Here is a 27,606-nt window from a genome sequence, read left to right as displayed (position 1 = left end):
ACTCTTACTCAAACCACAAACCACCAAGATAGGTACAGAGTACCTGGGAACCAGGCTACCTAATGTAAGCATATTACTATGAAGTAAGGAGACCCAATGGCAGAGTCGGGGTGGGGGGAGGGGGGAGGTAGGGTCACCTAACCCAGGTGTAGATCATCATCTCACCATTATCAAACAATTTTCATTAAGCCCGTAAAAACCACCAGCAACTCACCTGTGTCCTGTGGTTGAAAAGCAACACTATTAATCTTTACAAGTCATGCCTTGTCTACAGTCAATACTGTTTTGGTACATATCTTACTTCAGCACAACAGCTCAGACTAATTCTAGGCATGCTGGAATTAACCCTCACCACACAGAGGCTTTCCGTAAATCCAAGTGTGAACGAAAATCTTAAGTGAAACTCTGGGTAGAAGTGCATGGCTTACCTTCACATCTCGGTGAACAGGCATTTGCACTGGAGACCTCTAAGTGGGAATCTGGGAGTTTCATCACCTCAGTTTATTCAGATTCTCTGAGGCAAGTTGGGATCTGGGAGAAGTCACTGGTGGCCTGACTTCCAGCTGGGCAACTTCTGGCGGGACAGTGGGAAGGCAGCCTGGGGATGTTGTCCCACCTGGCTCTGGACCCCTGCGGCAGAAACACCGCCAGTCTACCAGCCCTCCAGCCCTTTGCAACTGTGCTTTTCCCCCCTTTACTTTCAAATGCCTTACCTGATTGGCCGTTGCTGGAGAAGCTCTTTTAATTGTTGCTTCTGACACTGGATTGAGTGAAGGGTTTTCAATTCACACCCGGCATGGCCCCAGTTGTAACAAATTAACAGACAAAGCAGTCATTGAATGCAGCAGTTTTCATGGAGACTGCTTTACCCTGGCAAAGATTATTTTTTTTTTTATGAAATTTATTGACAAATTGGTTTCCATACAACACCCAGTTACCCTGGCAAAGATTATTAAGACAAGACTAAAAATGTACAAGCGCGATAATATTAAGGCCAGAACCATGGGGCCACTGCCGCTATGCCTTCTACAATCCTCTATTCAGGTTGTTTCTTTCCATACTACGTTTATAACATCATCAATGTGAAGAAGTAAAAGGTGCGGGCAGTATATAGCTTTGATCCCAGGGAGTCTGTTGGTTTGCAACTCTGGTATTTCCCCAGAGCGATTTCAAAACTGGCCCATGTGTATGAGACGGCAAAGAGACACTGAAGAGGCAGACAATTCCAGATTGGTAGGTGGCAGTTTCAACAAACAAGAGGAAATTTGCAACTCCTAACGTTTGTGAGCCCTACTCCTGGGCTCCCAGGGAAGCTATACTTTAACATTTATCAAGGTCAAAATGACTCAGCAAAATCCAAAAGCACAGGCTGTATTTCTGCCCCGAGCACATATTGAATGTCTGCTTTTTAAAAATAAATAAAAAAAAAAAATAATGAAAAAGGAGCATTCTGAACACAAGATAAGAAAAGGAAAGAAACTTCCCTGGTCCCCACAAGATTAAAGTCATAAGGCTTTCACATATTAAAACATAAGATAAAGTCTATAACTTTCTGGAATGTCCTTCATCATGATGATTTGTAACTCTTTATGTAAAAAACATACATGACCCTGTACCAAATGTTCCTTTCCAGAGCACTCTCTTCTCTGTGAATATTGTGTATCCTAGCAGGTGTCCCTAACTTGGCCTCAAATAAAACTCTTTTCCTTTCTTTTTAAAAATTTTAAAAAGGTTTGTTCATTTGGGGGCACCCGGGTGGGTCAGTCGGTTAAGCATCCAGATTGGGCTCAGGTCACAATCTCACCATTTGTGATTTCGAGCCCCACATCGGGCTCTCTGCTGTCAGCATAGAGTCTGCTTCAGATACTCTGTCCCCCTCTCTCTCTGCCCCTCTCCACCCCTCTCCCTCAGAAATAAATAAACATGAAAAAAAAAGAAGTCTGTTAACTTCATGTTGACTAAGGGAATTTACAAACCAGACTTGTTTTGGGTGGTGGTAAGAGGAATAGATCTGTGCATCCCCCTGCCAGAATCCTAGGAGATTAGAGGCCATAACAGGGTTCAGGGACATGTATGTAGTCCAGATGGTCTCAATACCACAATACTCTCTCAAGGCGGAGGCCTGAAGTATCTCCGAGTGTGGGAAGAGTGTAGAACGTACATTTTAAAAATAGGAGAGGGAATAAGGAGCCTCTGATAACTGGGTCCAACTCAGTGTCAGCCAGCCGTCACATCCTCTGGATGACTCCCCCCAACACTCCACCCTTCCTGACCAGCTCTTGCAATCTAACACGTCTCTCCACCTTGGCCCATGTACCCTGGGTGCTTGGGAGGCTTGGTAGCATGAGAAGTTCACTTGGCAGCTATCCAGCTGCAGGGTAGGCAGATAATGGAGCAACAATATAAGCACATGCAAGAGAAAATACAGATTAAGATAGTGATCCCCCAAATCAGTAACAATTTTGTTTTCCACCAAGAGCTCCATGACCCAAATCACTGATTATTAAGTCCCATGGGCTGGGGTCAAATCATTCAGAGGATCCATTTGTGTCCTTGTGATCTAGTAAAGATGATATAACATTAGTGTAAATAAATAAATAGTTGGCCAAGCCAAGGTGGTTTTACTTGTTAGTAATCTAATCTGATGCTTTAATATTTCATTCTTCCTTTCTACAAATCCTCCTGCTTGTGTGCTATAGGGGAGATGGAACCTCCATTCAGTGTCATGGTTTTTGTTTTGTTTTCTTTGTTTTGCCCACTCATGTTCATTACCTTTGAAATGTGATCCCCATCACTGTCTATTCAACAAAGTTATCTGTAATTAGTAGTATGCTTCTCTAATTCCCTAATGGTGGCAGCCCGGTTTGTGTGGCAATAGGAGAAACTTGGGTTAGGTCAGACATGTGTCCACACAAATCAAGGCATATTTAGAACCCTCACTAGGAAGGAGGGGACCAATATAATCAATATGCCAATCCCTCATCAGTTGGGAACTCCTGTGGATGACCTCAGACTCCTTTGGCAGTTACCATGGGCATTGTTTAGAACACATGGATCATATTATTACTGCATTAACCAAGTCACTATTTTTTAAGGGCAATCTAGCTTCCTTAGCAATATGCCTTCCCTCTCAGGCACTACAGTGGTTGTTCTTTCTGTGCACCCAATCTGCTATATCTACTGAAATGTCAAGTTGTTAGGACTGGTACCTGACCTAGGGCATCAGCTTCCCGATTTCCAGGGAGTGTGAGCACTTTATAAGCCAGGATGTGGAAGACAATGAGGACAGCTCCAGGCTCTTGCAGGTGAACCCAAATATTCTTCCACATATTCTGACCCCACAAGGGCTTATTCATGATCATCCGCACCTCAGCTCCCCATTATTCTCAGCTTTAGAACAGCCCAACTCTCAGTGTAAAGGGTTATGAGGGATCACCATCCAAGCCACTCTTGAGTTCAGCCCACTGGCTACTACAGTTCATTCCTGTTTCCATCCAAAGGTGTCATTATTGGGCTCAATAGCGACTACAATCCAAGTAGGTTGGTTGCCCTGACTAGACCCATCTGTATACCAGGCAACAGCAGGAATTTTCCCCATTCCCTCTCTACAGGCCACAAAGGCCACCACAGGAATAGGGGTGAGGGCATTTGAAGGATCAACATACTCTACAGGGCTTAGTAATGTCCATATTTCTAGAGACAGTTGGTTGGTGGACAAGGAACTTCTCAGGTACAAATAGGCTTGCTATTTAGTCAAAGTGGGAGTTTTGAGCCCTGGCAAAGGTAGATCAGTGGAACACAGTCTCAATACACCCCTTTATTAGCAAGATAAGTTCTTACCATGGTATGCTGTTCCTTTGTGAAAGGCGCTACCTCTACCTGAAGAAGCACAACGTATACTGGGAGGAGCTGTCATTCTATGGGGGTATATTGAGTTTCTGCCCCCTTCTAGAGATGGGACCAAAATCCTAAGGGTACTCTCTCCTTTTGTTGTCTCAGCCACAGTGCCCAACCCATACCTTCCAGAGTCACAAATACATCTAACTCAAATGATAGCCCTGATTGGGAGCGGCCCAGAGCTTTCATCTGCTTCACTAACATTTTTGCCTTCCCGAAGGCAGCTTGTTGCTCTGGTCCTCTACATGTCCTTTCTTTACCAGGTGGTATAAGGGACAGAGGCGCTGTGCCAAGTGGCGAATAAAAGTCTTCCAAATCCTCAAAATCTCTACAAGAGCTGGCTCCTCTTTCACATTCTTAGGAGTTGGATAGGCTGCACCTTGGTGATAACAGTCTCAGGGACAATGCAGGTCTTACCTGACCATATGACTCCACAAAACTTGTCAGTGTCTGGGCCTTGAATTGTCTGCATTTTCCTCTCATCCTGTCCCTCACAGATATTCCAGCAAAGTCTGCACAGTGTCCTGTAGCAGAGACAAGATTTCACATGTCCACATGAGATTGTCAGTGTAAGGGGCCCATTTTATTGATGTGGGGAAGGAGAACAGTTCTTGGGCTACCATCCCATGATAAATCACAGAGCTGTGTAGGTAGCCTTGGGAAGCACTTGAAAGGTACATTGTTGTCCCTTCCACTTGAAGGAAAATTGATCTTACGACTCAGTGGCCAAGGGTATACTGGAAAACAACAACAACAACACCATCAACAAACCTTTTGCTAAGTCCAGTTCAGCACAATACGCTCCTAAGACCATGGCCAAGGGATCTACGATGGTGGCAGTGTTGGGCACAGTTGCATCAGTGGGAGGCACTACCTTGTTCAGCTATCAGTAGCCCACAGTCATCTCCCATGAGCCGTCTGGTTTTTCTACTGGCTATCCCAGGGTGTTAAAAGCACTACGCACAGGATGTACAATATCCATTCCATGCAGTTCTTAGTTTCTCCTGTTTCCTTATGCTCCCCAGGCAGCTTACTTTGTTTAATAGGTATCACTCTTCCAGGAGTGGTACTGGTTCCCAGTTGGCATTTCTCCTCAGCATTGGTTTGATTACTCTAGCCCGAAGGTGAAATTCACTGATAGAGGTTTGCAGAATTTGACCTTTTAGGATATCATTGCTCAATATGTTCTCTAGCATTGGAGAAATAAAACTTTTTGTTCTAGGTGGGGAGAATGCCCAATTTTCAGTGTCAAAATGATGTTCCTGACTCCTGACCATAACCCTGGCCCTGGGAATATTAGAGATACTTATTCCCTGCAGGTGGTATACCTACTTTTGAAAGCAGTGATGTTGATATCACATATACCAAAAGTATGTTTATATAAACATGATGTATGGAAAAAATGTTCTTAGCAGCATTATTTATAATGTTGGAAAAATCCAAATCTTTATTTTCATTAAAGTGGATAAGTGAATCACTGTGCATTCATAAATTTAATGCAAAACTGTGATACTGACACATTATTTTATTCACTTATATATTTGGTTTCAAAAATAAGCTTGGGCAACACAAAACATGCAGTAAAGTAAAACAAACAATAAAGGAAGAAAAGCAAAATAAGGGTAATAGATCTATATAGAAGCCATTAATAAAGTGGCTAATACATAGGCTATTTAGATATCAAACTTCTGAAATTTGCATGAATTTAGTTTTGTTTTCACAACATTACAAGGTTTATGTTCTTACAGATATGTCTAACCATTTCTCAGTTATCATTACATTTGGGAGACCATATATAAGGTTCAGCATAGTCATGGCCTATAGTCCATTGTTATAAATGTAATTTAATTATGTGTCTGGAATAGGATGTCAGCTCCCTATGAGCATTTTAAAAGAAAGTAATTTGTTTTTCTCTCAGTAATGTTTCTTTGAATTTTAGATTAAAATGACATTAGGATAATCTATACCCAATGCTTCCTTTTGTCAAGGAAAAGATGATTTTCCTTCTTTCTACTCCCGATAACCTTTTCATTGGACTTTATTCTTTCCAGCCTTCCGTCTGAGATCTTGCCCACTTAATTATACCCTCTCTTTTCAACAACTACAATCTCCTCTGGCTTCTCTATCTAAAACACAAGCTGGATTCTCCTATTAAAAATAAAGACAAAAAGAAAAACAAAATGCCCCTTTGATCCTTTATTTTGTCTCTCTGTTCCCTTCTCTTCCAACTTTCTAAATGTTCATTGGCTTCTCCACAAAAATTTTTTTAATGTTTATTTGTTTTTGAGAGAGAGAGAGAGAGACAGATAGTAAGTGGGGTAGGGCCAGAGAGAGAGGGAGACACAGAATCCAAAGCAGGCCCCAGGATCTGGGCTGTCAGCACAGAGAGTGACATGGGGTTTGAACTCATGAACTGTGAGATCATGTCCTGAGTCAAAGTCAGAGGCTTCACTGACTGAGCTACCCAGGCACCCCAGCATCTCCACAAATTAAATTGAGAGTGAATACTTTATATCCCTTAAACTCTTTCCTAGACTTCTGTTATAACTTTTTTTTTTACATTTTCTTACGATTTTGATGATTTCTCCCCCAAAGTGATTCCCTCCTATTCCTATAATTCAGGACATAATTTCTAAACCACTAACTCCCAAATCTAAATGATCTCTTCTCATTTTCTCAGGCCAAAGACTGGCATTCATCATTTCATTCTAGGATGACATCTCTATATGTATCACACAAACACATTAAACATGTGCCTAAGTCAACTGTTTCATCTTCTTTTTTTTAAGTTTATTTATTTATTTTGGGAGTGAGGCAGGGGCATAGAGAGAGGAGACAGAGAATCCCAAGCAGGCTCCATGCTGTGAGAGCAAAGCCCAATGGTGGGCTCAATCTCATGAACCCTGAGATCGTGACCTGAGCAGAAATTGTGGAAATTTAACTGAGCCACTCAGGCAATTCTCATCTTCTTCTAAAACTCCATTTTTCTATAATATGTGCATTGACAAAAATTCTATGTTCCAGGGCACTTGGATGGCTCAGTCAGTTAAGTGTCCAACTTCAGCTCAGGTCATAATCTCACGGTTCATGGATTTGAGCCCACGTTGGGCTCTGTGCTGACAGCTCAGAGCCTGGAGCTTGCTTCAGATTCTGTGTCCCCACCTCTCTCTGCCCCTCCTCTGCTTGCACTTTCTTACTCTCTCTCTCTCAAAAATAAATAAACATTAAAAAAGTAATAAATAAAAAATTCTATGTTCCACACAAAAAGTCTGATTTTTTTCTCGTCAATTATTTCCTGTTTTCCTTTCCTACCCCCTACCCATATACACACATACTCTCTCCATTAGTAGGACCTGAAATTTCTACCTTCAGTATATCTCAGAATACATAACTTGTGTGTTATATTCAAAACTCTATCTTATTGCCTAGTACAATGAATAGCCCATAGTAGACTCACTTTAAATGAATTATTTTGAGTGAATGAATTAAATATTATACTCCCCACCCCCTGCAAATCCATTGGCACTGCTTAAATTCAGGCTTTCAGAGCCCCTTCTCTATACATAACCATAAACCTTCTCACTATCTCTTTGAAATTGGTCTGCCCCCATTGTAGTCAATGCTCTGCACTTTGTCAAGATTACTTTTCACGGGGCACCTGGGTAGCTCAGTCGGTTGAGAGTCTGACTTTGGCTCAGGTCATGATGTTACGGCTTATGAGTTCTAGCCCCGCGTTGTGCTCTTGTGCTGACACCTCAGAGCCTGGAGCCTGCTTCAGATATTGTCTCTGTCTCTCTCCGCCCGCCCTCTGCTCATGCTCGCGTGCTCTCTCTCTCTCTCTCTCTCTCAAATATAAACATTAAACATTTTTTAAAAAGATTACTTTTCACATATATGTACACATTACATTACTATTTATGCATAATATCCATTCTATGAAGAGTTTTCCTAAATCCTAAGGGCTCATGGGGAAAAATAACATACAATGTGACATGCCATAGAGACTCATCTTTAGATCTCAACCTACCTTGGCATTTTCATCCCCTTCATGTTTGGCCACTGCCTCCCACATTTTCCATATTTAACTGACTCAATGTTCACATAAATGAAATTGCTCAGTTTCTCTGATAAGCTCTTCTTAGCTATAGTTGTAGAACTACAGTTCTGTAGAACTTCTGCAATATTCTTCCTCTTTCCCTAGCCTTGAAAACTGCTATTTATCCCTGACATCTCGCTGCATTGACAGCAAACAGAATATCTTTCTGGATTCCTGCAAGCAGAATTTGTCATGCCTTTACTATAAATTCCCAAAGCATTTTTCCTTGGAACATTGTATCATTCATCATTTTGTGGCAGAATTATCTAATTATATGTGTATCTCTCTTACAAAAATACTAGTATAAATCTCTCTCTATTTTTTTTTACTACCTTTTACGTTGTCTGGCATCATTGTAGGTACTTAATACATAGTTATGGAATAAACTGTACTTCAAAAATGTTTTTCACTATTTAACCCATTATCAAGACTTCATATTTTAGAGTACATGATACAAACCATGTCGATATTGGCTTATACACAGAAATCAGGGAAATGTCTGTTAACATAGTCCTTGATTTCTAAATCTTCAAAAATATAGAGAAAATAGATTTTAGGAGAAAAAGAAGTACTGGGGAGTAACATTTCTATATATTAAGTACATATCATATTATGTTGAAGTTTTACATTGAAGTTTTATTAACAAATTATATTGATATAAACCATTGATTGCACTGCAATTTTTTTCTAAGCAAGTGGCAATGAACTTAAAATACTGTTGTTCCCCAAAGCCCTAAAAAATATCTATAATGTAGATTTTAGCAACATAATATTCTTTAAGTGATAAATGTGCATTATGATTCTTTCATGAATTAGTATTCAGAATAAAGTAAAATTGATCATAGTATGTCAAGGCTTGGAGGCTCTCTACATGTGTATACATGTATACACGTGAAAGAATTGAGTCAAAGAGGAGCTTCAAGTTAATACTAACATGTGGAGTCTGTGATTTTTTTTTTTAAAGTCATCCAGTGCCATCTTAAATGATGTTCAAAAGCTCCCGGTTTCAGCCTCACCTCTAATAATTCTGAGGTCTAGGGCCAAAGTACAAATCAACATGCATGTTCCAAACATTTAATGTATAAATCCAGCCACATCCATGACCTAGCTGTCATTTTTACCAAGGAGCCCCCCACCCAGCCCATTCAGCAATGATGTATTCCACTTCAGACTATGGCTAAGGATTTCATGGAGCAGGGCTGGATAGGGCATTGTATAAAGTGATGCTAAGCCCAGAATTCCTGGACAGTGGTTGAACCCATTCCCAGTCCGGATGTTGACTGACTTCATCAAGCTTCCCAATGAGCCAGGTGAACCAGGTTCCTCCCACCAGCTTCACTTCTCCAACTTAGAATTGGCAGTTTTAAGTGCTTCTGTAAACTAACTCCACAAAGAATAAGTAGTACAAACCTGGGAAACACTTTGGGTGTCTTAAGGCAGCAATTTTTAACGAAAGCAACCACCCTTTCGTAGGTTTTCTACTTTACCTTCACTTGGAGTCAAGTGGGCACTTACAAACTCATAATCCCTCATCTTCTTGCCTGCGGACTCCAGTCTGGTTTGAGCAACTCTTTAAGATAATTGCAGTTTGTTAGGAAACATTCAAAAGTTTCCATACAAGCGTAATGGAAAAATAAATTCTGTTTAAGTATTTGTGAATTGCAGACACTAAAGTATATTGCTCCTGATGCATGGAACTAAAATGGTATTGTCCTAATTTCTAAAATTGGCAGTCTTGAAATACATTTTTCTAACAAAGATAATAATGAAGGCTTTTGACATGCATATGTGGTTCACACTGATTTTAGACTGGGTATAATCAGCTGAGAACATGGACAAGGTAAATTAAGGTTTTCTAAATTTTTTGAGCACATGAATATCTGCCAGAAAGATTTGCATATGTAAATAGTGATGTTCTCCCCCAGCCACTGAAAAATCACATTAAAATAACTGCAATAATTATAAAATTACTTATAAATCGCTATAAAATATAAGTATGAAAATACTTACAAAGCAATTTCTCCATCATATTTTTTATATTGTGGTACTATAGACGTGTAAGAAAAAAGAGATCTTTTGTAGCTCAGTATACAAATTGTAGTGTGCACGTGAATCCTTTGGCTGAGATTAAGTTTCCATTGCTAATGACTATAATTACCATAAAATTCATTACATTTGGGCTAATTATTTTAAAGTAAAAATAAAGACACATTGTTCTTTCAAATCCTAAAGGCTGGAATTAGAATAACTATTTCTAGACTTAGTCCCAGTTATGCTAATATTATTAGGTTGTCTGTCCTTGAAATTTAGATTCAATTTCATCCGCTGTTTAAATCTGATTTTACAAATCAAACTCAAGTAAGGAAACAAATGGAAATGCATCTTTCAGCAGCATCGTCTGACAGTATATGATAAACAGCATCATTTACAGGACACTGCATCATACCATTTACATTTAGAAGGAAGAAAAATGCTGATTAAGCTTCCATTTGGCCCAGGATTTCCAATACATAGCGTGTTAAGCAATTCAATCTTTTCAGTTTTAAAGCCACACACATCTCTAATCATAACACGCCAGAAGCAATAAAACTACCAGAATGAGTGGGGGGTGTTTACTTGTTACACATTATAACATCTCTGAGCCAGCAGTATTCCAAAAACATGTGTTACTATGATCTCTGGATTGACAGCTCAGCACCCAAGGGTCTCCTCCTCTCCCCAAGGTTTGTTTTTAAAGCTCACAAAGGGCTCCCTTAAAATAAGAGTAAAATTGCATTTCCCATTCAATGACTCACCACTTGTTTCAAAGGGAAAAAAAAATCATCTGACCCTTTTGGCAATTAAATAATAATCATGTTTGGAGCAGAGTTAAACAAAACAAGAAAATTGCTAAACATTGTTGAGTTTTTGTTATTCTAGTTGGTGGAAGTTGTGTATGCATTAAAACTGCTCATTTTTATTTTTGGACATACTAGAGATGGTGATGCTTCTAAAGGAATACCAAAAATTTATAATACAAAGATAAAAATACAAAGAGGAAACCTTTATAACTTTAAACCTTTGTAACTTCACATGATCAAATAAATGTCTTAGTTGGCTCTGACCTTTTTATTAATTATGAAGAAAAATTTCTCCATGGAAAGCATTGATAGTAAAAAAAGAAAATTGTAGATAGACTATTAGATCTAAATAGTCTGTTATTTAGATAACTGTTTTTAAGCACGCTTTCATATTTCAAATTTTCTTACCAATCTGTCTACTTATAAATCATTCTTATCTGTTCCTAAAAGCAATTTCCAATATGTAGTCCTGACATCCAATTTTTGTTACTGAATGTAGTTAGAATAACTAAAGTATATACATTTGAAATAGTTTTCCATTTAAACTGGCCTTCTTTTCTACAAGTCCAATGTACTGAGATATATATATTTTTTTCATTTTAGAAACTCTTGTTTGGAAGCCAATATTCTTTCTTTATTATGCCCCATTTACTTTAATTATCCTTGCAAAAAAACACACTAACGGGGAAAAAGGAGGATACTTGTGTCTTAAATAATCCCTTATTAAAATTCAGAAAGAAGACAATGTGGGTGATCAGTTTTCATACATAAAGTTTGTAAAATAGGGAATTAGAAATTATATCTGAGGATAAGTATTTTATATCAGTAAAATTCCAAATTATCTGAAAAAATATTTTAGTTATAGTACATTAGACTTCATGGCTGAGTTGTGATAAATGTGGTGCATGTGTGCAGGTGTACGTATACATAGAGAGAAAGACGGACAGATAGTCAGACTGATCTAACCTAGGATCCCTTTAAAGTCATTACTGAGATAATATCCAAAGCCTAAGTCTTTGTCCTGATCTGAACAAATCATGGCTCCTTCTGGACATTGATTTTTTTTTTTTAACTACAGTTATTATTGAATGTGCACTTATCAGACAATGCCTTGTGGGCTATGTGCATGTGCATGTGTGTGAGTACTCTGCCTATTACTATCTTTTCCCCGATGCATTCCTCTGTCAAGTATAAGCTTAAATACCACTTCCTCTTTAAAGCCTACTGAGATCACTCCCAAACGAAGTCAGATACATTAATTTTATTTTTTATAGTTTTTTTTAATGTTTATTTATTTTTGAGATGGAGTGATCACGTGAGCAGGGGAGGGTAACAGAGAGACGGGGACAGAGGATCCGAAGCGGTCTCTGAGATGACAGCAGCAAGCCAGATGTGGGGCTCAAACCCACAAACTGTGAGATCATGACCTGAGTCAAAGTCGGACATTCACACAATGACCTAGCACAATGCATGGTCATACGTTGGGAGTGGATTCATGATGAATGAATATAAAAATGAACAAATACATGAATGAATAATATTGAGGATCTTTGAGAATCATAGAATAAATTTCTTCTTCTTTTCTGCCTTTCTTTCGTTCGTTCTTTCTTTCTTTCTTTCTTTCTTTCTTTCTTTCTTTCTTTCTTTTAAATCTGAGTGTGTATTCCTTAGAATTACTACTAGAAAAGAGTTACAAAACCTGTGCTAGGAAATGAATAAGGTATCTCCCCTAATAGACCTATGGTTTAGTGAAGAGAAAGAGGTTAATCAAGAAACTACATAAATGAATACAAAACAACACTGTAATAACTGTGTGATAATAAAGGAAAGGTATATGATATTGTGGTAGATGGAGCAATGAAAATGTATACCAGGCTGATTTCCCTCAATCAAGAGGAAATCATGCCAGGCTTTTCTGCAGCATTTAAAATAGAGGTGAAATAAGAAACAAGCTTTGGGTAAGGTTGATTTGATATTATCACGTTTCTGATAATAAAAGTAGGTCCTAAAAATGTTTATACATTTGCCATATATGCAGCTAATTTGTGTTACGGGGTTGCTTTGTTCTTGGCCCAGATGCACCAAAGAATTGGAGACCTGAGACCAGAATGGGGAGATAGAGTTTATTAAGTAGCTAAGTATGGTACACTTTCAAGAGTGAACGCAGGCCTCTGCTCTGCCAGAACAAGGGTGGCAATGGCCCCAAAAACCTCTAGCTGCGTCCTTTTAAGGCTGCTTTGGGTACAGGTAAATTTGGCTTTGATTGACACTTTTGATTGACCACTGGTGGTTATATAACCTTTTGGTCTGTGCGCATGCACTCTCCCATGATGCATTCTATTATAACTGTATTTTTTTATGTATTGTATATTTATGAATGGCTAAAGAGCTTTTGTTGTGACCTTAAAGGTAGTTAAGGACAAGTTTCACCCTTCGTGCACATGCTCAGCTCTTACAAGTCCCCTTGTGGCTTTTGAGCCAGCTCTGAGGCTAGGCCTTTCTAGTTTCATTAGCCCTTAGAGGTGGCTCTGAAGAAGGTGTGGCTGTTAACACTTGGGGATGGCACTGAGGGTGTGGCCAGCACCTGCTTTATCCCTCCTTGCTCATGCCTAACTAACAGCCTAGCAATTTGTACAGAGGTTAACACTAGATTTCAGGGGGAATTAAAAGTAACATTTATTGAGGCACTATCAATTGTTAGAAACTGCTTTAAAGATCACTTGTTTTTACCTCATATATTCTCTCTCTCTCTCTCAGGAATTTTAGTTCACTTTATTCTACTTCTTGCATTTCCCATAGAGAAAAAGAACTAATAATCTGAATAATCAGCAAATAAATGGTCTACATTCACTACTAATTATGAACACCACTGTCGAAAAAACAAATTCATACTAATTTATGGATGATCTCTTTTATACTTTCTCTGGGCATGTAGCTGTCTCAGTAAAGTACACTGTGGCCAGTTCTGTAGTTGGAGCTGCTCCATTCCACCCATCCCTACTCCATTCAGTAGGGTGGTTTAGTGGGTGCCCACCTGTCTTCAGGAGCCATGACAGCATTCTTTATCTCTGAATGATTGCCACTGTTTCTATTTCTTGTGGCATGAGACTGGGAGTAAATCAATAATATCCAAAGAGTCAGATTCTTTCAGCGTAGATAAAAAAAGAAACTCTCATTTAGGCCTATAGGCTTATTTACATGACTCAATCAGATAGATCCATGGCTCTGCATTGGCAATTGCTCAACTTCTATCTTCCTAAAAATCAAAAACCTATAGGGTATTTGATTCCCCACACGACCACTACTACTGTGTATATTCTTCTAGGGGACTTCTTGAGAAGTAGTGGATATGATATTTATGGCAAGATTTAGTAGTCACCCTTGATTTCTTGACTCTAATATCACCTAATCCAGGGGGTTAGCATCTGATGGTTCATGAGCCAAATTCTATTTGGTGCCTGTTTTGTAGATAAAGGTTTACTGGAATATAGCCATGACCATTCATTTGTGTATAATTTCTGGCTGCTTTCATACTGTACGGAAGAGTGGAAGTTGTCAAAGATTATATGGTCTGCAAAGCTGAAAATATTTACTGCTTGATCCTTTACAGAAAGGAGACCTTTATCTAAGATAATCTTTATTTCTTATGATAAGTACTGATTACTTAATACTTCTTACCCCCAAAAACCTAGATTGAATCATCTCATAGAGGTACTGAAGATTTATCGTAATGTAACGTTTTGGCAAGAGTAAATTATACGGTTAATGGGGCGCCTGGGTGGCTCAGTCGGTTGAGCGTCCAACTTCAGCTCAGGTCATGATCTCGCGGTCTGTGAGTTTGAGCCCGGCTTTGGGCTCTGTGCTGACAACTCAGAGCCTGGAGCCTGCTTCGGATTCTGTGTCTCCCTCTCTCTCTGCCCCTCCCCTTTCATGCTCTGTCTCTCTCTCTCTCTCTCTCTCTCTCTGTCAAAAATAAATAAACATTAAAAAAAATTTTAAAAAGAAGAAATTATATGGTTAAGTTAACCATTCTTGCCAATAACCGATACATATAGGAAGAAGTAAAGGGCTCAGTGATACTCTAATTTCCCTCTGCAATGAGTTAAAGACCTGAGGTATACAAAGGAACTCCTGGAGCCCTTATGTTTCCCATTTTTATACATAAGCCATATTGTGATTGATTTATTCCCTTGAATGTCTCCTTAGGATTTATTTCAACTAGATTTCCCCTGTACTCTTAAAGTTGATTCTGGGCCTCACTCTACCCTAGGGAGGTTTTGCCTGAGGGCCTTGATAAATAGCATTTTCTGGAGCTGATGATAAGGAAAATGTTCTGCAGCATGTATGTAAGAAGATCAAGGATGATTTGACTAGTTGGCTCTGCCGACTGCAGTCATCTAGACTAAGTGCTGACAGAATATTAGGAAATGACATGTCAAAACAAAACAAAACAAAACAAACACCAGAGATATATTTTTAAAATACTCTATGAATCAAAGATTTTTCATGCTGACATTTTCAAATTAGATTAATGGAACCATCATGCGGTATGATATGTTTATGAAATAGTCCAGGATATTTCTGGAGAGATAACCTCTTCAACTTTCTGTGAAAGCAATCTGAATTAAAATTTAACTAAGCCCCTATTTTTATTTGGTGTGAGTAAGAGAATTAAAAAAATTGTAATTGGACGTCTCTGCTAAGCATATGACAGTACTAAAAGATTTTCCTATCATTATGATTATTTGCCAGTAGAAATTCCTCCGGCAAGTCATTAACTTCCAAGGGTCTCATTTAGTTCTCCTCTCAACATTGATCGAATGATATGTAACATTTAAATTACTTACAGTTGATCTAAATAGATTATATTTCTATCCTGTGGTATGTCAAGTATTCTCAGAACATTCATGCAAGGAATATAAGACTGCACAAAATTGTGTTTATTTTACAGGCAGGTGGAGAAACTAGGAAGGTTCAAATATGGGCAAAAATGTACCTTTAGCTCAGTTGATTATTAAGGATACAAGTCTTGAATTAGAATGCAACACGGGCTATCAGCACTACAGGTACTCCTCTGGGAGAATGTCAAATTTATGGGAACTTGATGCTATTTCTTTTGATTTCGTTTGTATTTCTAGCTAATAGTTGCATGTAGTTTAAAGGCTCAAATAATACTGTAGGACTTTTGGCAAAAATTAGCAGTGTCTTAATCCCCACTTCAATTTACCATTCCCCAGAGGCAAACACTTTCATCTCTTGTAATTTATTCTTTTGATACATAGCTCCATATATCTAACTAAATTCTTTCATTACTATTTTTAAATTGTTGGCTCTAGGCATTCTCTGTTGACATCCCTCCACGGAAGATGAGGATCTAGACGTCCCCTTTGTACACTGCCACCTCCCGCTCACCACCCCTCGCCCACACTCATACACACTTACTAAAACCCTCATTCTCCCAATACAGTGATACCGTGATTGTCATTTGGGCTACATCAATGTTCCCTATATACCATTCATGAATATGTAAATGCTGTTGACAGCCGAGTACTGCCTCACAACAGATAAAGGAGGTCCAGGTTTCAATATGAAACTTGCAACGGTCTCTTCAATTTTGATTTCACATTTTTGCCCACTTCAAAAGGCACTTGATGTCCCTTTTAAGTGTTCCATAGTATAACAGATTTTTTAAATCATCTTTGCTCACTGTCAGGTAGAAATTATCTTTCTTAGGTTTCTAAGGGCCTTTTTCATGTGCATTAGTCAGAGTTCTCCAGAGAAACAGAATGAGAGAGACAGAGAAAGAGAGAGAGAGAGATAGACCGATTATAAGGAATTGGCTCATACTTTTACAGAGGCTGAAAAGTGCCATGATCTGCCATCTGCAAGCTGGAAACCCAGGAAAGCCAGTGGTATAGTTACAGCCTGAGTTCAAAGGCTTGACAACTAGGAGTGTAGATGCCATAAGTCTCAGTCCAAGCAGAAGACCAGTGTCCCAGCTCAAGCAATCATAGGGAATTCTCCTTTCCTTCACCTTTTCGTTCAGGTCCTCAGCCGACTGAATGATGCTCACCCACATTGGAAAGGGCAGTCTGCTTTACTCAGTTCACCAATTCAAATGCTAATTTATTCTAAAGGAGCCCTCACAGACACACTCAGAAATAATGATTGATCAGATAACTGGGCATCCCATGGCCCAGCCAAGCTGACACATTAAATTAGCCATCACACCATGTATAACATCTGGTTCCCACTTTTCTTAACATTGCATTATTATATTCTATCATCTTTGCCTTCTTTGGCTTAAGTCTTTTTTAAAATACATTCCTTTATTATAAGTTTATTGATATTTCAAGGGGGAATGGAAGATCATGTGTGTGACCAATCCACCACCTTTAACTGTATACCACTAATATTTATTTACATCTTCATTAGTTGAAACTCTATTAGATGGAGAACATGCAGACTACTCACTCCTTGGAGGTACTCTTCTATTTACACTTATATTAAATGAAAGAACCAGCCCATCTCCAGAGGAAAGACTCAGAGGAATGTAGTATCTGACTTATAATGGTTGTTAAGTATTCTGAATTACTGAATATTTTTAATTCCTAGGAAATCATCAACTGAGTAGTGTGAGAAAACTTGTGAGGCCACAGATGGAAGGAAGGGGAATATTTTAGCACAATGCTGATACCAAAGAAAGGTGAAAATCCTTATATCCATTAATATGTACCAAACACTGTGTCATCCATAAATTCCTTACACAGGTCCTTATGAATATCATACCACACAGATAAATATGGATTTCCCTGCATTTTCACATGCAGTACCTTCTAAGAACTTCATCACTTTGCTCATATAACTATTAATAGTCTTTTAAAACTCAGATATAATGTCATCTTTTTTTCCAAATATATCTTCATCAGCTTCTACTTGGTAACTCTTTTCTGTACTCCCATAACACCCAGAAAATATCTGTATGTTAGTTGTACATAGGTAGGTATGTAGACTTGCCCCAAACATTTGTTATCCAGGGCAAGAATACAAAGGGAGTTACCCTGCTCAGATTCCATGTTCTTTAGCTTTCTACCCTATCTCTATCCTACCTCCTTCTCTCCCAGGGCGCTTATGCAGATATTGCTTCCAAAATTGAGTCACTTTCTAAAAAAACCCATGCCTTATGCACCTTTCAGGCAGAGGGAGAATACATAGTAGTAGGACAATCTTCTAGAAAACAATTATCTAGACGAAGTTCACACGGGCCCTCAGCTATTTGGAAAGCTAATATTATTCCAGAATATCCAGAGTGGGCACTATGACATCTGGGCCCTAGAGACAACTTACCCTGTTGGGAGGAGTTAACAAAAGACCAGAGTGGATATATCTAAAGTATCAGAGCCATTGGTACCGTATATATCCCTTAAAATTGATTTGTTTTCTTCTGTCTCCTCCACTCCAGTATGATCTCTATAGATACAAGAACTATGTATTTTTAATCTCCGCGTGTGGCAAACTAACTTAATGTTCTTCCCATGGAAGTGTTCAATTAATACTTAAATAAATGGAAATAAAATATTTTACAAATGCCAATTGTGTCAAGTTCTGTTTTAATTTTTTTTACTTCATTTTCTTTTATTTTTATTTGAGAGAGAGTGTGTGTGCATGCATGCGTGTGTGTGTGTGTGTGTGTGTGTGTGTGTGTGTGTGAGCGGGGGAGAGGAACAGAGGTACTGGCACAAAAACAGACATATAGATCAGTGGAACAGAACAGAAAACCTAGAAATGGACCCCCAACTATATGGTCAGCTAATCAACTAATTGACAGAGCAAGAAAGAATATCCAGTGGAAAAAAGACAGTTTCTTCAACAAATGGTGCTGGGAAAACTGGACAGCAACATGCAGAAGAACAAAACTAGACCACTTTCTTACACCATACACAAAAATGAATTTGAAATAGATAAAAGGCCAAAGTCCAGTTTTGAAAACTGTTGTTAATTTGCTAAGATTCAGAATTGATTCTGGTCACTGGTGTACTTTGAATATATTGATTAAGCTTTCACTAATTTGGGATGAATGTTTTTCAAAACTGATAAATTATAATTGGGGCACCTGAAAAACATTAAATGTGTTACAAATCAAGGCTAACATAAGCAAAGCACTTGATTAGAAGTCCAGAAAGCTGACCCATATTGATCTGCTAATAACCTTGGGCAAGAGAACTGAATTTCTTATCTTGAGGTCACTAACAGTTCTTCCATTTTGAAGTCCAAATGGTTCTATCAGAAATATATATTGATATAGTTTTATGACATCATTTAAACAAAGGAGACTTTGTATAATTGGAATGTAGGTTTTCACTTCCACAGAACTGAATGTGATGTTGTGTTCCCAAGTGTAGCAATTGCACAGATGTCTTACAGGACTATTGGAATTCACAAAACTTTCACGTGGATTGGCTTTCTGAGGAATTCAGAGTCCAGGTTGGCAAATGAGCAACAAGAAATTCAACATAAGAGTTAAATATATACTTAAATTGATGTAAATAGGGAAAAGATCAGATAAAATGTATGAAACATTTTCATACAATCTAAACACATTTCTTAACCTCCCACACTAAGGAAATGAATGAACAAAACAAGGAGGGATGGGTATTATGACTCTTCTCAAAAACATCTTCATGAACTCGGTACTGCCTCTGTTAACCTTGGGTTAAGAGCCAGACCCATTACTGAGGCCAGGATCAAGTGCGTTTGACAATTACAATATGTCAATGACATATTTGCTATGGAATTGTAGAGTCTAGATTTTAACTTATTTGTAAAGCTAGGGAAAAGGTATTAGGAAATATCTCTTTCTAAGCTCAGTGTATCATTCAGGTTGGGATGGGGAAGAGGTAGAGAGTAAGGTAGAGAACTACTATATTTGAAAAAATTAAGGCACAGAAAAAAAATGGAGTACCTTCTTGAAATGCCGTGTTCTGATGTAATCTGAGCAATTGTTGTTTTTAACTTCCCCTCAGTTAAGTATGCTGCCATCATGCTATCTGTACAAAACAATGATTTGTTTCACTGTTGCTGTTGGCAAAGCTTTTCAAATCCTCCAGGGGACTGTTGAAGTATTCCCTACCCCCAGTTGAAGATTAATTTAAATTACAGCCTCTCCCTCTTTGGCGGGCTTCCATGTATGAGCTAGAAAGTAGTCCTCCATCTGGAATTCTCAGTGATGCAACCTTAGCAAGCCCTTGGGGAAGGGGAAAACTTAAAAATCAGTACTCTGCCACTAACAGTATTGAGAGTGTTGAAACTGTGTATGATAACGTACATATAATGAACCTATCTTTCGCAACTAAAGCACTAATTGCTGGTACCAATAGATACACATGCACCTACCATTCTTTAACTCAAAATCACAAATGTGAAGGAGGGACAAGGACATGTATGAATTGGAAGGAGTCCTAACCTGTCCTGGATCCTTTGGTGTTTCATACATGGCTCCTAAAAATCACTTGGAGACCTACTTTAGTTTTCACATAGCTCCAAGAAGAATGTATGACTCATACAAAATGCTCAAAAAGCCAATACATGGAGATAGGTCAACAGACACAGTTACCACCCCTTTATGTTTGTCATCTAAGAAGAGAATTAAAAGCTTCTACCCACGAGAAGAAGTCATCTGCAAACAAAGAAGTACATGATACATCCATTCTCCTTTAAATAAATGGACAAACACTACATCATTGATTATAAAACACACATACTCATTTAAACATTTCTGATGTTGAGAAGTATCAGACAATCAATATATGCACTTAATATAATGTTTCCTTATGTTTTTTCAGCATGATATAATTAAAAAGATGGAGTGTCATAATCATTGGCATCTTCAAATGAAGAAAAAATGGTATATGGGAACAATCACCTTGACAATAGATTGAGTAGGTAGATAGTGACATCATTCCTGTACGTTCTCAAGAGCTGAGGAGAAACTAATTTTGGCAAACTGTGATAATTCTGGCACAGGGTCATAAATATTTAAAAGGTCAAAATATAAAGATTATGTGGCTTCTTTCTTAAATTATTTCCTATAGTATTCAATAATCAAATATTATAAATGGAAAGTCTTCCTAATTGGTGAGGTATGAAACTGATGCACTTACCTTGAATGAATTATTTGTGTGCCATAATGTGCATCTAATTGGCCTGAATAAGCAGGAGCCCTCAGCTTGTTATCTCTGCAGCATTCATTTATATTAGTTCACCTAAACACAAACCCAGTTTTATGCATGTGCCATGTTATAGAAAGTTGGGGAGTCGTGTACATAAGAGGGAAAGACGGGAAAAATATTAAAAGTTCATTATATCTGTTTTATGAAGTACCTGGTATTGCAGACCACATGTAATGAAGTCCAAAATCAACTTCTAAGTCTTCCTCGAAGAGTCAAGTGGATAAACAAGTTGCAAGAAGCCTTCAATGACTGCTGACATGCTATAAGTGTCTGGTTGGAAATAAGCCAAAAGTATGTTAACACACAGGAACTAAAGACAGAAATTAAACTATATTTTATAATAAATCATAAATCAAGGACATTTAAAAAAATTTTTAACATTTATTTATTACTGAGAGACAGAGAGACACAGAGCATGAGCAGGAAAGGAGTAGAGAGAGAGGGAGACACAGAATCTGAAGAGGGCTCCAGGCTCTGAGCTGTCAGCACAGAGCCCAACGCGGGGCTCAAACTCACAAACTGTGAGATCATGACCCGGGCCGAAGTCGGTCGCCCAACTGACTGAGCCACCCAGGTGCCCCAATAAATCAAGGATATTTTAGCCATGACACTAATGGCACTAACAAATGGAAAAGTCATAGGGAAACAAAGCAGGAACTGGCATGAAAGTGAATGTATAGGCTCACAATGGATTGGTTAGACAGTCAAGAAACTGTGGGAGGTTGTCTAGTTTTCCCAACATAATTTGTTGAATCACTGTATTGTACACTTGAAACTAAGAGCACACTGTATGTTAACTACTGGAATTAAAATAAAGTAAAATTAATTAATTGATTAACTAAAAAAAATTAAAAAAGAAAGAAAAAGAAACTGTGGTAGGGCCTTAAAAGAAATCTTCCTTGGGGCACTGGGAATGTATTAGATCTGAAAGGGAAATTCTACATCAGGGCCTTGGTAAGACTGTACTTAGGCTTTACAAAGATTACTGTGCTAATTAAGCTACTAGAAGAGGAGGACTGAAAATGAAGGATCCAGTTAACATATAATTTCAACAGCCTTACAAAGAAATAATACCAGGAAGAGGAAGATGGCAATGAATATAAGGGGCTGATGAAAGCAGCTTACTGCATGTGGACAGCAAGGAAGAGGAAAGAGAATTAGAAACAATACACAGTTGTCATGCTTGAATGACTCAGAAGATGGCAGTGGAAATATGAGAGGAAAAACAGATATGAGGATAAAATGGTAAAATCAGTTTTAGAAATATGTGTTTTAGAGGTGCTAATGGAATATGCAGCTGGAAATTATTAACAGGTACTGATAATCAATAGCAAAAATCTACATTCAGAAAGATACGGGTTTAAACACATTTCCATGTGTGGTTAGCTCTCTGTGTTTGTCTTCTCATTAATAGCTGAGATTACTTTTCCTTTTTAAAAAATCTACGTTGTTCATGATGTGTCATTGCTACTGTAACAGAAGTGATTAATACAGTATTCATAGAGTAGATGTACATACTAGGGGATAATATATGTCAGTGCATAATAAAATGACCTGTGATTAGTAAGCAACTGAAATTAGTTTCTGTCTTTGGGAAGTAAGAGAAAAGGCTCTCAGATATGATTTAGAGAATTATTTGCATGACACTCCATGGAGGAAAGTGAGAGACATAAAAGAGACAAGACATAGACTTGAGAGAAATTATCTTAGAGAGGACAAACAAATGTGGAGGGAAAGGACAAATTATGTAGATTTTTAGAGGAGAACCACTAAAACTCAAAACAACAAAATAAAGACAAAAAAATATTAAAAAGCAACCATATCAAAGAAGGAGAAATAGTAGTAATTTTTTTCAGAGGTACACTGAAGGACAGAAAGAAATGAAAGGACCATTGAATTTTACTATTAGGAAGTTCCACCAATGATCATCTGAAAGGAAATTCAATGGAAAGGCAGAGACTTATCACACTTTCAGAGCTAACGACTGTGGGTACCAAGAAATAAACTACATGTTGTATTCATTTGCTAGGGCTACTATAACGAATTACTATAGACTGGGTAGCTAAAACAACAGAATTTGTTCTTTTATCATGTTTCTGGAGGCTGGAAATCCAGGTTCAAAATGTTGGCAGGTTTGGTTTCTCCTGCTGCTTCTCTCCTTGGCTTTCAGATGGCCACTTTCTGTCTGTGACCTCACATGGCCTTTTCTACACGTACTCTCACTGCTGGTATCTCTTCCTGTTCTTATAAGGATCCCAGCCTTCTTGGATTAGAGCCCCACTCTTAAGTTCTCACTTATTAAAGGCCCTACTTTCAAGTACAGTGTCATATAGAGTATTAGGGCTTCAACATATGAATTTGGGGGGAATACAATTCAATACAGAACACGTGTATCCTTTCATTATGTGTATATATATATATATATATTTTTTTTTCCACTTTGATCCTGTTTACCATATTGTTATATTTTATTATATTTCAGATACACCTAAGAACTGATCAAAATATAGTGAGCACCAGCATAGCCACGTCATAGTTTAAGGGAAAAAAAAAAACCATTTTTCAAACATCCGAATCTTTTCAATACCCATCTGTCATGACTCAGAATTATCCTGCATCCTGAATATAGTATTATCCTTATTATTATCTTTAAGTGATCTATAATATAATTTGCCTGCAGCTAAATTTTATATAAATAACATCAGCAGCAATTTATCTTTTTGTGTGGTATTTGTGTTTGATAGATGCAGCTCCAGTTCATTCATTTTCACTGCAGCCCACTCTTTTGTTGCATGAATAAGGCATAGATTTCCCCTGTCTTGTTAATGAATATTCAAGTGATTTGCCATTATTTACACTATTACAGAAAAACTGTAGTGAATATTCTTGTGCATGTTTTCAGGTGCAGATGAGTGACTTTCCCTGGGGTAATTTATTTCAGAATGGAATTACTAGTTTATAGGAATGTACATCTCCAGCTTTAGCTGAATTGCTTTCCAAAGGTTCTATCAATTTACATACCCACTAGTCATGTGTAAGAACCGCTTTTGAGCCAAGTCTTACTAACAAGACTTTCGTCAGGCTTTTAATTTTCTCAATCTGTATGCCACATGGTATCGAATTCTGATCTCAACTTGCATGTAGTAACAATACATGATTCCTCTTCTTCCTCCTGCTCTGGGCTTCAGTCTCACGCTTATGGATGGCATTGTTGCATTCCTTGCTATCTGGCTTCTGGTTGAGTTTGTCCAATAAAAGGAATAGGAGATTACCGCGATGAAGGTAAGAAAGAGATTAATATCACCCCCCCCCCCGCCCCGCTTTCCTCTGCTTTGGCACAGGGATTCTGTCAGTTGCTGTGTCCCACTACAATTACAGATCTGATCAGATGTCCTCTAAGAAATTCCTATCCTATCCTTTCCTATCCATTTCCTGCTCTTTTCCATGGATAGCAGGTAATAATGGCTTCTCACTGTTACTAATCTCTATGTGCCTCAACTTCTCATGTTAATTTCTTCAGCCTTGCCTAATACTTAGGTAAAACCTCTTCATTAAAAATATCTTCAATTTAAGCATCTATTTGAATTTGCTTTCCTGACATAACCTTGAATGATATAAAGATATATTATGAAAACTCTCTACGGAATCCTGTTCCCCCAATTCCTATTGCCTGCTGTTAATATCTTTTTGCTAGTACTATCTCCCAGAGATTTTTAGACCTATTGAAGCAATTTAAATGTGTGTTCTCACCCTTTTTTTTAAATCACAAATGGTAGCACACACAGTCACTGTTCCTATATATATATATATATATATATATATATACATATACACATATATATATGTGTATATGTATATATATATATATATATATATATATATATATATATATATTTTAGTAATGTACTAAGGTGGTAATCCTTTCAGTACATAGGGAGCTTCCTCACTGTGATTTTTAACAGATGCATAGTAATCCATTTTATGGATATATCTTATTTTATTCAGCCATCTAATAACTGGATATTTAGATTATTTATACCATACTATCACTAGAAATCTTTCCAAAAATAACTTAATGGATAAATAAATGCTCATGTAGATTTTCTACTTCAAAGTTATATAAATCTGCCAAATTGAATTGTTTTGTTTTGTTTTTTAAGTTTTTATTTAAATTCTAGTTAGCATACAATGTAATATTGGTTTCAGGAGTAGAATTTAGTGATTCATCACTTACATACAACATCCAATGCTCATCACACCAAGTGCCTTCCTTAATGTCCATCATGCATTTAGCCAAGCCCCACCCACCTCCCCTCCAGCAAACCTCAGTTTGTTCTCTATAGTTCTCTTATGGTTTGCCTCACTCTCTCTTTCTCCTCCTGCTATGTTCATCCACATATGGGTGAAATCATATGGGTGAAATCATATGGTATTTGTCTTTCCCTGACTTACTTTGCTTAGCATAATATATTTTTGCTCCATCCACATCACTGCAAATGGCAAGATTTAATCCTTTTTGATAGTTTAGTAATATTCCATTGTATACACACACACACACACACACACATACACCTTCTTTATCTATTCATCAGTCAATGGACATTTGAGCTCTTTCCACACTTTGGCTATTGTTGATAATGCTGCCATAAACATTGGGGTGCATGTGCCCCTTCAAATCAGTATTTTTTTATCCTTGGGGAAATACCTAGTAGTGTAATTGCTGGGTCATAGAGCAGTTCTATTTTTAACTTTTTGAGGAACCTCCATGCTGTTTTCCAGAGTGGCTATACCAGGTTGCATTCCCACCATCAGTGTAAGAGAGTTCCCCTTTCTCCACATCCTTACCAACATCTGTTGTTTCCAGTGTTATTAATTTTTGCCATTATGACAGGTGTGAACTGGTATCTCATCATGGTTTTGATTTGTATTTCCCTGATGGTAAGTGATGTTGAGCATCTTTGCATGTGATTGTTAGCCATCTGGATGCCTTCTCTGGAAAAATGTCTGTTCATGTCTTCTGATAATTTCTTAACTGGATTATTTGTTTTTTGAGTGCTGAATTTGATAACTTCTTTATAAATTTTGGATATTAACCCTTTATCAAACATGTCATTTCCAAATATCTTCTCCCATTCCATTGGTTGCCTTTTAGTTTTGTTGATTGTTTCTTTCACTGGGCAGAAGTTTTTTATCTTGATGAAGTCCCAATAGTTCATTTTTGCTTTTGTTTGTCAAATTGCATTCTTTAAGGATTGCAGCCTTTTGCGTAGCCATTTGCAGTTCTATTTGCAATGTGTGATAGGGTGTATCATCCTACAGTCTAAATAGTATGGTGTATCATACAGATGTCCACAATTTTAATATTTTGATATAAGATATATTTCCTATTTTTAATTTCATTGCCTATATATTGATCCAAAGGAATGCCTTTTCCTATTTGATAGGAATTTGTACTTCTATTTCTTTTTTTAAATATTTTTAATGTTTATTTATTTTTGAGAGAGAGAGAGAGAGAGAGAGACAGAGTGTGAGTGAGGGAGGGCAGAGAGAGAGGGAGACACAGAATCTGAAGCAGGCTCCAGGCTCTGAGCTGTCAGCCCAGAGCCCAATGAGGGGCTTGAACCTACCAACCATGAGATCATGACCTGAACTGAAGTCAGATGCTTAATCAACTGAGCCACCAAGGCTCCCTTGTACTTCCATTTCTGACAATTACATGTTCATTTCCTATACTCATATTTAATTTTAGTCTTTTTTCTTTTCAATTTGCAGGCATTTTTAATTTTTTTTTTTTTTTTTTTTTTTTTTTTTTTGAGAAAGAGAGAGTGAGTAGGGGAGGGACAGAGAGAGAAGAACAGAGTTTCCAAAACGGGCTCAAACTCAGGAACCAAAAGATCATGACCTGAGCAGAAATTGATCGCTTAATTGACTAAGCCACCCAGGCATCCCATAGACATTCTTTATTAATATGGGGGGGGGGGGGGCGGGTTAATCTTTCTGTAATATGAGTTTTAATTTTCCCCCATTTTTTTATTTTACTTTTCATTTTGTTGTTGTTGTATGCTACCATGTAGAAATTTTCTATTTTCTATAGAGGAATTTTTCAGCCTTTTTTTCTCTATAAAATCTTCCACGATTCCTTCTTCTAATACTTTCATCATGTCTTATTTTACATTGAAACCTTTGTTCCTGTTGGAATATTTTCTGCTACACATGAAGTGTGGATGCAGCTTCTTTTTTCTTTTTGAATAATTTTAGTAATGTTTTCAAAATGTCTTTTTATTTACTCAGCTATTTTATTTAGATCTTTTAAGCACACTTAGCTTCTACTCTATTTCCCAATTTTCAGTGTATGTAGTTTTTGGAGCTCTTCATTTTGCTTCTTGTTATTTCTACCAATTCTTAATTCTGGGGCTTGTTTATTTCTACTTTTGGAAATTTTGTATTGTGAGCTCAGTTTTGGCAGGGTTTTACGTGTGGGAATCTATGTGCCCTGAATTGAGGCTGAATCCCTTCAGAGAATATTTATATTCTTTTCTGCTAG

This window comes from Lynx canadensis, chromosome B3 (assembly GCF_007474595.2).
Source record: "Lynx canadensis isolate LIC74 chromosome B3, mLynCan4.pri.v2, whole genome shotgun sequence".
Lineage (NCBI taxonomy): Eukaryota > Metazoa > Chordata > Mammalia > Carnivora > Felidae > Lynx > Lynx canadensis.
Note: the sequence above shows the minus strand (reverse complement) of the source record.